The sequence below is a fragment of the Cyprinodon tularosa genome, unplaced genomic scaffold (assembly GCF_016077235.1).
Source record: "Cyprinodon tularosa strain WSP-4 unplaced genomic scaffold, ASM1607723v1 ctg654, whole genome shotgun sequence".
NCBI lineage: Eukaryota > Metazoa > Chordata > Actinopteri > Cyprinodontiformes > Cyprinodontidae > Cyprinodon > Cyprinodon tularosa.
The window spans coordinates 275,149-288,801 of record NW_024039401.1 but is presented as its reverse complement, the minus strand read 5'-3'; the positions used below and the strand labels follow the sequence as shown (position 1 = coordinate 288,801).

The 13,653-nt window shown below is 37.2% G+C and overlaps 1 protein-coding gene and 1 long non-coding RNA gene across 5 annotated transcripts in view; one reads left to right on the top strand and one right to left on the bottom strand.

Annotated features, from left to right (window-relative positions):
* LOC119799214 (alpha-1,3-mannosyl-glycoprotein 4-beta-N-acetylglucosaminyltransferase C-like) overlaps positions 1 to 13,653 on the bottom strand; it is an 88,429-nt gene that overhangs the window by 58,044 nt on the left and 16,732 nt on the right. The gene's annotated exons all lie outside the window — the stretch shown is intronic.
* LOC119799215 lies at positions 10,750 to 11,382 on the top strand. Its single transcript, XR_005282821.1, has 3 exons — positions 10,750 to 10,889; positions 10,976 to 11,178; positions 11,339 to 11,382. It is a non-coding gene; the product is annotated as an uncharacterized LOC119799215 (long non-coding RNA).

Here is a 13,653-nt window from a genome sequence, read left to right as displayed (position 1 = left end):
GAAAATGGGTCTCATTTGCAATGAAACTGTTGTTGCTCTCAAAAAAAAAAATAATAATCATATTAATCTGAGATGTTATATCACAAACACAAACTGCAGTGAGTCTTTTTATTATTATTATTCTCAACAATCAGAAGCCAGTCAAAGATTGCTGCTGTAAAGGGACATCGCTTAATAATTTCTCTTTTTTACTGCCCAAAATGATGGCTGCATTTACATATGTGTTATTATTGGCTTGTTGTTATCTCCAATAATAATCAGATATATTTTCATGAGTAAAGAATTTTATGTTATTTTAAAGATAAATCTGGTCATCCATTTGCAAAGTAAATTAGCCTAAAACTGACTTCCCATTCCGTTTAATTAAGCAGTGTTGCTTGTTACAATAGACAGTATTCTGTAGATCCTGCAAACATATCCTAACATTTTTGATACAGAAGTGTAGGATTATGTGAGTTTAGTAGCATTCTAAGCTGCAGTGAATGCTGGCTTTTTGTCATCGCATATTCCAGCTAGTAGAGACTTCACATTGGCTTTCAATCCACCTTCATCATGACAACCTGAGCTATTAAAGCCATGTAAACATTCATTTCTCTGCAGTGTTTGTGTTGTTGCATATTTTCCTTTTTTAATTGATTTATCTTATAATATTTAATATTTAAGAAATTCCAACCCATTTCACCTGAGTTAAAACTCAATGAAGTGTTGGTGACATGGTTACAGCAGAGTTGTTGAGCCTTTCTGACAGATGGCGTTTACTGCTGCTGCAATACGTGTTTGAGGCAGTGACTAGAGTAAATTGTTCATTCGAGCGAAATACACCCATTTAACCACAGTAATTCTTATACAAAATCCCTTTAAAATCCCAATTGTCACATTTTAGTTAAGTTATCAACCTAACTTCAATATGAAAAAGATAGGACAAGTTTGTTTCTGCAGATAACCTGGGAACTGTTCCATCACAACAAGGTTTTCGCAGAGGTAGATGCTTTTAATGAATGCATGGCAGCTATTCTGGAGCTATTCTGGAACTGTTCCATCACAACAAGGTTTTCGCAGAGGTAGATGCTTTTAATGAATGCATGGTAGCTATTCTGGAGGAACTTTCCACAGACAAATCTATGGACAGGATAAATGCATCTGTTAAACAGCTAACTCTGTCGACTAAAATAACTTTTTGCCGTGACAATATGTTCAAGTAGATGATTTCCAGATAATAAGTCCAGTTGTTAAATTAAGTCAATGCGGGAACAACAAATCCAATATGTTGCACTATTGGCAGGTGACTGGCCAATGGTGCTTTCCCACCAACTGCAAAAACCTGTGCAAATAATCACAGATGCTATCACTCACTTGACATATCGCCAGGAATTCGTTTGGTGGACAACAAGGTCCTAACCTGGAAAAAGCCAGATTTATACGTATAGTTCAATTATTCTACATGATATCAATCTGGAAAGCCTGATGTAGAAAATGTTTGCTAAAGGGAGCGACATTAGGTAAAATTCTTCATGCCGATTCGGTACCTGCCTCACATGTTGAGTTTTTAGCCAAACATAGCAGCAGTAGCAGCTGTGCCGTATCATATTATTGACTAGTTTAACAACTAGTGGAGTTAACTGATAAATAAAATAAAGATTCTTGCCTAATCCTGTTGTGAGAAACATGCAAACATCTTCCTATCACCAAGACATAAACCTTGTCCATTTGCCAATTTTTCAAAAAGAAATAGAGTATTCCAGCAAAAACTGGCCCAGCCATGTTTGTTTTGCTTCAGCCTCTGTTTGATGCATTGACTTCATGCATCTGTTGGCTTCTGGCAAGATGTTTTACGGGATTTTGTGAATTCATAAATCTGCCTACAATTCATCTTGCCAGCAAGGTTAACAAGCTCCACCTCTACATAAAATCTACAGCTTACAGATTCCACCACATCACAGCGAACCTGCATCGTAGAGTTGGCTTGCAGTGCTTCATTTGCCTGGAAAGCCAAACGAAGCCCTGTTGTCATGATCGCAGCACTGATGCTGTTGTGATCCTTCGCAAGACACACATGCCAGGCTCTGCCCTATTCTCATTACCACTCCTCTGATCCACCTGCACCTATCTGTATATAACCAGCCTTCAGACCAAACATCAGTGCCAGATTATTTCAAGCCATTGGTGAGATATATTCCAGCATTTTGATTCCTGATTTCCTGCCTGTTTGCCTGACCTGATCTGTCCCTATATCTGAGCCTACCTTATTCCTGTCTTACCTGACTGCCTGCCTGTTCTGCCTGAATCTGATCTGTTTGTCTGCCTGCCCGTTGCCTAACCTGGAACAGTTTCTCAACCTAATCCTGGATGTCCCTCTGGTGCTTCATTGGACTTCTGATCACCTGTCTCTGACATTGGACTTTGCCCCTGACTATGGATTCTGGTTTGTCCTCCTGCCTACTATTGTTTTCATGGTTCTGAGCCTCTGGGGCGGCAATTTAAAGACAGCAATTTAAAGTGGTTTACTCAAAACTAACTCACTTCAGGGAAGGATTGCCCTGACAACATATGTAAGGGGAACAGCATTCTGAAGCCCTGAATGGGCAGCCGGAGATTGGAACGAGAGCCTCACAACGGTGCAGACATGGACTGTCATGCATGCCCTGTTCTGGAGCCAAGGAAGCTAATAGCGCAAGATTGAAGGAGGACAGATGCATAGTGGAGAAGTCCACCAGGGAGATAGCATTAGAGCAAAGGAGAGGCTATAATGCTCCTTCCTAAGGTCCAGCACTGGCTAGGGTCCATGCTGCACCTAAGGAAGGAGTGACAAGTGATTTAACAGACTTTTCAATGTCTAAATTACAATGCCATCACAGCCTCTAGTTCCTGATTGGTTGCCGAAATGCAAAAAGACACAAGAATTCACATTTTTTTTAACCCCCAGCCTGTACACAGCATATAGAATAGAATAGAATAAAATAGAATGAAATAGAACTTTATTGATCTCACAATGGAGAAATTCAGCCTGTTAAGGAGTGTAGAGCCTAATTTCAAAGGTTGGACTAATAGAGTTGGTAAAAACAGTTTAGAACTAATCAGATAAGAACAGAAAAAGAAAAGTACACAAGTAAACTTTTTTTTTAAGAAAAACTCTGTTTTTCAAACCATTGCTTCCTTACAGTTGCTCCAATCTTGACTGTCATGGTTACAGAGACGCAGTGTTGCATTATGGACCCACCTTATATACAGTGATTGGTTTGCTCTATTTACCAGACTGACTTTTGCCCTGTGAGATTTATTCTTGTTGTCACCTAACCCCACCTTTGGCTCCATCCCCTGCACCCAGCCAAACCCTCCTAAAACTGCAGTGGTACTTGCAGCAATATGTTCTGCCTCTTAGGGGATAAAAACAAATGCATGACCTACGTATCAGATTTATGTTTGTAAAAAATGTTGAAAACAATGTATCCTAATTTTATTCAACTTGTAATTACGCACTACTTTATGATGCCATTCCTCTGATCCTCTGATATCATACCGTAGAGTTTGTGGTTGTATCATTACTAAAAGCAAAAGAGTTCAATAGCTTCTCCAATTAGCGTGACCTTTATGAAACAAATGGATCCTCTCTAACTGACTTAGGAGAATTTTCTAGTGCGTATGCCAGCACAGTTTCTTTAAAGTCAGGTTATACTTTTTTCTTTTCCTCTACAACATTAAAGTAGATCAAAGACTGAGCTGAGGCATAGATTTAATGCTGGCAGGAAAATATCTTTTAGATGCTTTTTGTTTCATGTTGCTGCCATCCACAATAATCAAAAGCTTCTGTCAGGTACGCCCGACACCAGGACCTTGAAAAGTGGGGATCTGACAAACCTGCCACACTCTGAGAAGACAGGCTTGGTTTATTAGGATGTAAGGAGCGTTGTATTCTCAATATAGCTTCCTGCTGGTACACTTTCAACATCCTGGGGATTTTATTTCACATTATCTTGCATGTAGTATCGTTTGAACGATTAAAATAACAGCATTTTTAGGTGTTAGGCACATTTAAGAAACCTTTCTTAGCAGCTGTTCATAAAACCCTAACTAAATGTACGCAGTCTGAAAAGGTAGGATCCAGACTTACTACTTAAATAATGAGATGTCAGTTGCTACTGATCTGCAGAGTAAATTTAAATAATCTCCAGAAGGTAACTGCTAAATCTTTCCTCCCAACTTTTATATTTACTGCAGAGAAAGAAAACAGAAGAAAAACATCAACTGCTCACTGCAAAAATAAACATGAGCAATGTGTGTGTGTACCAACAAGGTCTGAATCTGTGACCCCAAATTGAATTTAAAAATAGAGAGAGAATTAAAGACCCAGGTTCCACTCATAAAAAACAAATCTGCACACATACACTCATGTTTTAGACAGACAAATCAAAATAAAAGTCATGTTTTTGTACTGTAGTCAGAAGGCAAGGCAACAGTCCCAACAGCCACACACAAAGTTTGACATTTTATTAATTTATCAGGTATGAAACATAACCCCAAACACTGGAAACACAGCTCGACTGGAGCACAGCTGAAAGAACAGTGAATAGAAGAGAAACAAGAGCTTAGTAGACGGAGAAAAACTCTATGATGAAACCCTGTGGGATTTGTTGAATAAACGGTTAAGAACAAGTTATGAATGTCAAAAGCTTAACTGATCCAATCACGTACATTCTTCCCGTTTTGCCAAAGAGAAGCGAATCCATACAAATCAGCAAAATAAACCCAGAGCTGAATGATCTTCACAGTTCACCTGGTTGATTACACAAAAAATAATGGATAACTCCTTTTTCTGATTGCTCCTTGGCTTCAACAAACACATCATTATTAAACAATTGAATTTCAGATTTTTTTCATATGCTCACTATTTCCCAAAAATAGGCAGTGTATTAATGATTAGTATCTTTGTTGTATTACATAATCAGTCTACATTATCAATCAAGCTACTCCTTACAATTTAACAACAGACAAAAAAACCCTGCAACAACATTGTAAACAAACCCGTAACTTATTTCAGAAGCTCCTCCGTTTTCCACTTGTTACCTGTGCTAATGACATGTTTGAGCTGATTATCTGTAAACCAAAGAACAAAAGCTGCCATCAATAACACACTATGATCAGAGGGACTCCTATCCTGCTAAGACAGTATCTCTCCAGAACGGTCTGGAGTTTGCCAGAGAGCAGATGGATGATGTGAGAACATCATGGTCAAATTCAACTTCTGTTTGGAGGAAGAAGATTTCTGAGTTACATCCCCAAAACACCACACCTACTATGAAGCATGGAGGTGGAAGCATTATGCTTTGTGGCTCAATTTAAACCAAAACCTCCCATCAGTGAGAGAACTGAAGATGGAACATGGCTGGTTATACCAGCAGGATGCAGATCCCAAACACAGCGGTCAGGGGAAAAAAAGCTTTCTTTATAGATGTTGGAGTTTGGCCTGTTTTTAGTGTAGTCCTGTTTCCAGAGATGGCAAAAGTACTCACTTTCCATACTTGAGTAAAAGTACAGATACTTGTGTTAAAAAATACTCTGGTAAAAGTGGAAGTACTGAATAAACTTCTTTACTCAAGTAAAAGTAACAAAGTACAGGCTTGTAAATTTACTTAAAGTATAAAAGTAAAAGTAGAAACCACTTTTTTCATGCTGTTGCCTACATTTTAAATGGATGTCTGCCAATAGGACTAGATCTCCGTTGTGTTCATTTTCAATCATCTCGTCGTCCATGCTACTATGCTAACGCCACCGCCACCAAGCTGCAATGATTTGCCGTGAATGAATACCGCGAATCTGTGATTCATCTTGTAGTGGTGCATCAAATGCAACGTAGATTCCCATCCAATTAGATTGAATTTGGTGTTGATGACGTATAAAATAATAACGGTAATTCCATTGAAATGATTCAAAACTAAAGTAACGAGCCAATTTTTTAAAATCTAAGTAGTAGAAAGTACAGATATTTGTGTAAAAATGTAAGGAGTAGAAGTAAAAAGTCGCCATAAAAATAAGTAGTAAAGTAAAGTAAAAATATCAGAAAAATCTACTTGAGTACAGTAACAAAGTATTTGTACTTCGTTACTTCCCATCTCTGCCTGTTTCTCTGACTGTGACTGACTGGATGAGCTCTCTTTATCCTCTGACATGGGAGCTGACTCAGAACTCTTCTGCCTGGCTTTATCTTTCCTGGACAGGGCCGCTGTGAAGCTGGTTGACAGCTGCCTTCTGTATCTCTGCTGTTTTCTGTATCTCTTCTTCTGTCTCCTTGAACCCCAGTCGGCCTCAGCAGATGGACGCTTACACTGAGCCTGGTTCTGCTGGAGGTTTCTTCCTGTTAAAAGAGAGTTTTTCCTCTCCACTGTCGCTACAAGAATGGTGTGAGGGATTGCCTTTGAGTCACTGAGTCGATGCCCTTAGATGGTTTTCCGTAGAAAGGAAACTTAGAACCAACCTGACTATATGATCTGGTTGAGTTTTCTCTCTAAAGTGCCTTGAGATGAGATGTGTTGTGAATTGGCGCTATATAAATAAACTGAATTGAAAAAAAATTTATTTGAAAATATAGATTAGGAAAAAAAGAATGAAAACGATTGAAAAGATGCAATTTCACAAAAAACATTAAAGCATTTATCATAAAAGGTAATTTGGAAAATTAAAAAGAAAAAGGCAAAACGTACATTCAAATCCTGTTTTAAATTTCATTTAATTCTTTTTTTTTTTTTTTTACATTTACAAAGCGTATTCTTTGTTTGCAAAAATAATGGGGGGGTGAAATCCCTGGGAATGAAGCCTGAAATACATGAAGAGAGGTAAAATTATATTTTAGATATGACGCTTTTTTTTAAAAAGGGCTTCAGTTAATCATGGAAAAACTGAGATTCCTTTTCTTTAACAAGAAGAAGTACAAAGTTAGCTCTCATTATAAAACAAATTTGTGTTGATGGGTATAAATGTTTGTCACTGTTCTCTCGATGCTCATTCATTGTGATGATGACTATTTCAGATATTTCAATCATCAGCTGTGACCTTGGCTCACCTCTTCTAATAACTACTGTCATCAGAATTCATTATACCATACTGTCGGTTAGAGTTAACCTTTACTGAGCCTCCCGGCCCGGTGCACAATATTTCCCGGTGTGGTCCAGCCCCGTCTGTGGCAATATTATAGGTTGATCAGTGTTTTGATTATATCACAAAATTAGGAGGAGATTTGTTATTAAGGGACCAGATTATCTCAGCCATGTATGAACATGAAGCTGCTTTTTCTGTCTACTAAGCCGCTTAACTTTTTGCCCTCTCTGTCACAGGATGGATGTTCAGCTTGTTAAGGCTTTGCTTCTGTGCAGCAGTGTTGTGAGGGAACCTAAAACGCCATGTTTCACAGAGGTTTTTAGAACATTTTAATTATGGTGCATACAAAAACGTCTCCGTTCACCTGGATTTTTGTTTTGTTTGGTTTAACTGTAGAGGAAATTAGAGCTGACTGCAGAGAGGTAGAACCTTAATTAATTTCATGGATTCAAGTAGAGGCCCGTTCATACTCTGATTGCTCTATGCAAGCTAGTTTTCATAAATGTGAAGCTGTAACCTCTTAAACCAACCCCGATGATTATGGAAGTTACAGTACAAATATGTTGCTGTTCACCTGGACATCTTGAGGAAGCATATAAGAGATCACACTTCCCACAACAGTCTCATGCAGCATCATGCTACAAACACTCATGGATCTCTCATTCTAGTCTGTTTATTTCTTTTGCACCAATTCACAACACACGTCACCTTAATATACTCTAGAAATACAATTTATTCAAGTCATAATTTCTTATTGGTTAAAAGTTTTCTATCTAAGGAATTCCAGCAGATTGCATCCAGTCACTAACTTTGCAGGATTAGCTTGTTCTGGATGAGCATATAGAGACTATAGACATTTGTTGCATTGTGTCTTTATTTATGTTATCATTTGTAGAAACAGCAGCTCATAAAGTTAGCCAAGCTGATAGAGAAGGGTAATTCGGTTCCGGAAAACTCCTCTAGAGGCTCTGGAGATGTAATATAACAAATAAAGCATCCTCTGAGCATCCTCTATATCAGACTGACACAGAACAACAGAGGTCTCTATTGAGCCACTGTAAGACAGACAGCTAACTAAGATCCTTGCTCTTTGTAGCCATAGAAACCCCTGTAATTTTTTTATTGTATTTTCCATTTTATTAATAAAGGATTATTGAATCAAATCAAATTATCTACAATACAAAAAAACAACAACTTAGTCATTCATCCATTTTCTCCCGCTTATTCCTTATTCCTTAGTGTGACCCCAGACCCAAAAACAGCAATTCCCCGGGGTCCAGGTACCGAGCCCCACAAGAAGCTATCAGTCCCCACAATGTGCCATTGATAGATAGACAGATAGACAGTACGAAAGACACATGGACGGACAGACAGACAGACAGACAGACAGACAGACAGACAGACAGACAGACAGACAGACAGACAGATAGATAGATAGATAGATAGATAGATAGATAATCATGAAAAATTAACTGCTAATAGATAGTTTAACAGTTAAACATAAATACACTGTATTCTTGTCTTGTCTTGTCTGTATTCTTCAGTAAAGGGAGGGAAAAACATTTCACAGTATTTAACAGTATTTGAAACACAGAAATGATGACACAGTATTGAATGTTCAAAACCTTAAACATAAATAATATAATATGAACTATTTTGACTGACATTTTTTTTCCATTTACCTTAATATGACACTTTTAAATCAAATATACACTGATATATATATATATATATATATATATATATATATATATATATATATATATATATATATATATATATATATATATATATATATATATATATATATATATATATATATATATATATAAAGGATATATAAACCAGCCATTAAGAGATAGAGATCTCAGATTAGGGATTCCTGATTTAGTACCAGATTTGAGTCACTCTCACTGAGGATTAAGGCATCAACTAGCTCTAGATAGAAAAGGGATTGCGTTTTCACTTTTGTAGCTGTGCTGTTTAGATAAACAACTACCTAAATAACAGAGATGCACAGAAAACCTGACTGTAAGCAGATTTCGTTCTAATTTATTTTTTGTGAGAAGACCAAATCAGAGGGCAAAGGCTACACTGATGCTAATGGGCAGAGTGATACAACTATCGATACTATGTTGATATGGTAGGGTAACCAGATGTCCTCGTTTTCCCGGACATGTCCTACTTTTCATTGCTAAAAAAATATCTGGGGGGGAATTTCAAAACCGTACAGGATTTTGGTCGACTACATTGCAGCAGAACCGAGCCGTCAGCTCCGGGGCTGGTCCGGGAGCCCCGGCAGACGGGGGCAGGGAGCCAGTGGAGGACGGAGCGACCGAACCCGACCCAGTGATGGTAGCCTGGACACAGGTGGCCCCATGCTTCCCCTCTCCTGCCTTACCGGTCCCCAGCCCGCCTTCTCCGGCTGAGGACAGCTCATTGCTCTCTGCTGAGGTCCAGTCCAGTCAGCGGCCCAGCAACAGCTGGGTCAGTCAGCTTTCTCCGTCCAGCCTGGAACATTGCATTTACACCTGTGGTTCTGGCTCATTTTCAATATAAAAACTGCCTCATTTGTAATTCTTTTAGAAGTAAACAGCCAAACTAGTGTCTTACATCTTAACATCCTCTATTCCTGTTCTTGGGCCAGTGAACCAGTCGGCTGGTCTGTATGTAAATTTCGGGGCATTACAAAAGTACAGGCCAGAACCAAATAAGGCAAAATCCCTGAATTCACGTCAATTCCGGGCTTTGTTTGTATTCACCCATTTTATGGTGGAAGTTTAGAAATGTGAGATTTGCAGAGAAAGGAGCTGTCGATGGGGTTTGAACTTCTCTGTACGTCCATTTCACCCACTGAACTATCATCATTTATTTATGACAATTTAAACTCTGTTTTGCTTTCTATGACCCCTTTAATAAATTTAAAGTATCTGTATTGATATCAATATTGGCTATACCTGCTCCGTATTAAATCAGCATCGGATCGATATTAAGATGAGCAGTATCACTCACTTATAGGCGCTAAAAGTTTTTGGTTTGGAGACAAGGACTTAGAAGAAGTGCAAAGAAGAAATTCTTAAATGGGAAGCTCTATTTTGTCTGTGAGAGACTGAAAACATTCTCACCGTTCAAGTAGACTTTTGATCTTCAGGCCTAGAGAATATAAATAAATCTGAGCTAGAGTCTAGAAAACACAAACTGAAATTTTCAAAAAAAATATTCAGATGAAAAGTTTCCAATTTAAACTCTGTAGTATATTTTTCTTTTCTAAAATGATACATCAATAGTTAATGCCTGCTTATGGTAGAAAGCAGTGGGAAAAAAAAACATATTTAAAAATTGTTCTTGTAGTTGTGGTTCCCAAAGAGAAAAGTGTTAAAAATGAATTTGGTGGATTTACACTGCTTTCCATTTTGTGAGTGTGATTTACACTTTCACAGCCAGATGTAGGCTGGTCACTAATATCTTGCTTTACACAGCTCCAGATGTTTTATGGCACCAGAAAGAGAAATTGAGCGGATTATGTGCTCCGCCTGCCAACACAGTCTTTTGATCAGAGGCCAGGTAATATCAGACAATCTGCAATAATCCCCCCTCCCATCCACCCTCCCCCTTCCTTCCTGTTCTCATTTCAGCCGACCTCCCCCTCCATTCCAAGTTGTTATCAGTCAGAGGGATAATTAAGCCTTGTGGGACTGTTGTAGGCCCCTCTTTTTTAACTTGTGAAAGTTAGTGGAAAATGGATCAAACGCTTTTAAAAATGGACGAAATGAAAACGACAATCTGCCAGGCAGCAGGCGGTAAGTTTGCTTTACCTTGGCCCTAATTTACCTATTTTACCTATGTTCTAACTAAAGTTTTTGAAATATTTTGTCTGTTTCTGTAGACAACCAGCAAGAAAAGACTGATTCCTCCTGTAAGACTGCTTCAAAATTAAACGACCAAATTTGACATATTATTAATAATGCAAATTTAAAATTTGTAATACAGCTCCATCTATCAGAAACACCCACCCAAGGACAGTCTAAGACATGTTTTTGGACTGCTGGAAGAGAGAATCGTATCTAAATTATTAGAAAAATTATGGAGGTAATTTTGTTTCAAAATTGTTGCATGCAAAGTACCCATTTTGTACATGGAAATAAAAACAAAAAAGCTATCCAAAAATAAAATCCAAAAAGATTTTTTTTTTCACAATTTTTATTTCTCAATCTTATGTTTTTCATTTTCATTTAATTTCTTTTTAAAGCTACAGTGTGTAATTTTCAGCGACATCTAACATCCAGACTGCAGACCGCAGCAACATGAACATCTCCCCCCCACCGCTTCTCCCCCCCAACAGTATGGCGAGCGTTACGGGACAAAATATCTTCCACGACGTCCGCATCACCTACCTTCTCAAGTGATGAGGTTTGTTTACATAAAAAATTTTACAGATAGTATTTCATTAGTCTGTGTAGGGTATAGATTTCATGTAGACTTAAGATAATAAATATACCCGTTATTTTTTCTACATCGTTGTGACGTTTTGGCGATCTCGCAATCGCTAGTTTGTTGGCTCTGCGCCGCCGTAGCGCAAAGATGTCTGCCTCCATGGCTGCGAGACCCGCTCCTATGTAATTATTAATAACGAATTCTAAGGCAACGCAAATATTAGGGTTAAGAGGCTGAGCTCGTAGATGATGATAAATAACATAGTTATGTATAATATATTACATTTCTGACTGTATATCCCTGTAATTATTACACACTGTAGCTTTAAATATATTTATTCAGATTCCTTATTTTTAGATAGGGTTTTATGAATAGTATTCTTTCAATATTTCATTTTACAGATCAAATGTTCTTTGTTCTTTGCTCACGACAATGACTGAACAGAATTCACCCCATACACTATATATTTGTGGAACTATTCTATTTTTATTCAGCTGTATCTTTTCAGGTGAAAAGATACGGTTGCTTATGAAAACCCCACAGCTTAACAAGTTAAGGATGTTAGGTTAGGTTAGGTTAGGTTAGGTTAGGTTAGGTTAGGTTAGGTTAGGTTAGGTTAGGTTAGGTTAGGTTAGGTTAGGTTAGGTTAGGTTAGCTTCTTTTTGATATTGTATTTTTAGGGTAGGTTATGTATCAGAGAGGAAATGTTGAGTTCTACATCTTTGTAACATGTGTGCAAGATCATTTCACATTGACCTAAGGGGATTTAATAGTCTTATGAAATTGAGACTTTATAAAAGTGCTTAATCTTGTTGACAAACCTAAAAAGGAAAATGTTGATAAAATGTCATTTAAATCATTTTACATTAAACTTGTCTTGATTATATTTCTAAACAATCGCACAGCGATTATTGGACCATATAGCAATAAAATGTCTGCAAATTTCCAAGATGTGAAAAAAGAGAGTTTTCCACCTATTACTTTTTTCCTAGAGTTGTTTTTAGAATTCAATTTTTTTCCTTTTTAATTATTTCTGCTCTTTGATGTTGTATTTTTTTCCCTCTGACATCATATTAGAACGATGAATAGAAATAGACTGAAAGATACTTCACTGTCTTTTAACAGTCTATTTCCTCTTGTTTGATTTTGATTTCACCATAGCTTTTACTAATGGGGTCAGGCTTAGCTAATATAGTAAACAGTGGATCCCAAACCAACCAAATGTTTGTAAGGCAGTGATGCAGTGTGGCATTGTCTAAATTTACACCGGTCAAATGCATTACGATAAAAAACAACTATGGTCAAATTAACCTTCCTATGTTTACTTCCAGCCCAGTACGAAAAAATATACGGGTGAAGAATATGGCAAAGGCTATATAATTTTATACGTAATCACGAGTTTTATTGAGCAAATGACAGTATTTAAGTTAAGAGGAAAATAATAATTTTTCGACTATTCATGGATCCATTTAAAAGCATTACTGTTATTTTTTTACAATAATAAATCAAATAAATTTTTCTATAATGAATTTTCTTGCATTTTTTAGTGCATCTGAAGAATTTTTTCTTCTCAGTAGTTGCATAAAATATTAGCCAAATAGCAAAATAATTGTAACTTTTAACCAATCCGATGCCTGAATAACCAAAACATTGCATTAAAACAATAAGTATTTGTGTTTCTGCTCTTATGTTTATTAACCTTCAAGCAAAAGGGATTTTGAATTCAAAAGCTGCTTATTATGTGGATATATGGTTTAGAAATGTATTTTAGATTTTTTAAGCCATGTATTTAAATCATCCTTGACAGTTTCTCTGAGATCTTTGTAATGCATCAGGTTTTTTGTTATCTGAGATACAATAAGGCAAATGAACAAATATAAATAATTCACTGTTTACCCCAGAAAGGTTAGAATTTCTGCCAAGTTCATGCAGGGTGTCAGTGAATCACTGGACAGAGTCAAGATTGCAGCTGGCTCTTTCTTTATTGTCAGTCACCTCACACAGGCTCAGTACAAACAGTGCTCAGTACAGGTGTCTGATAAGTAACAAGACTGCCACTAAAGTGACTACTAAATTGCGCAAAACGGAAAAAAAAAACAAATGACGTCAATGCTTAAAAGTACTAAACTC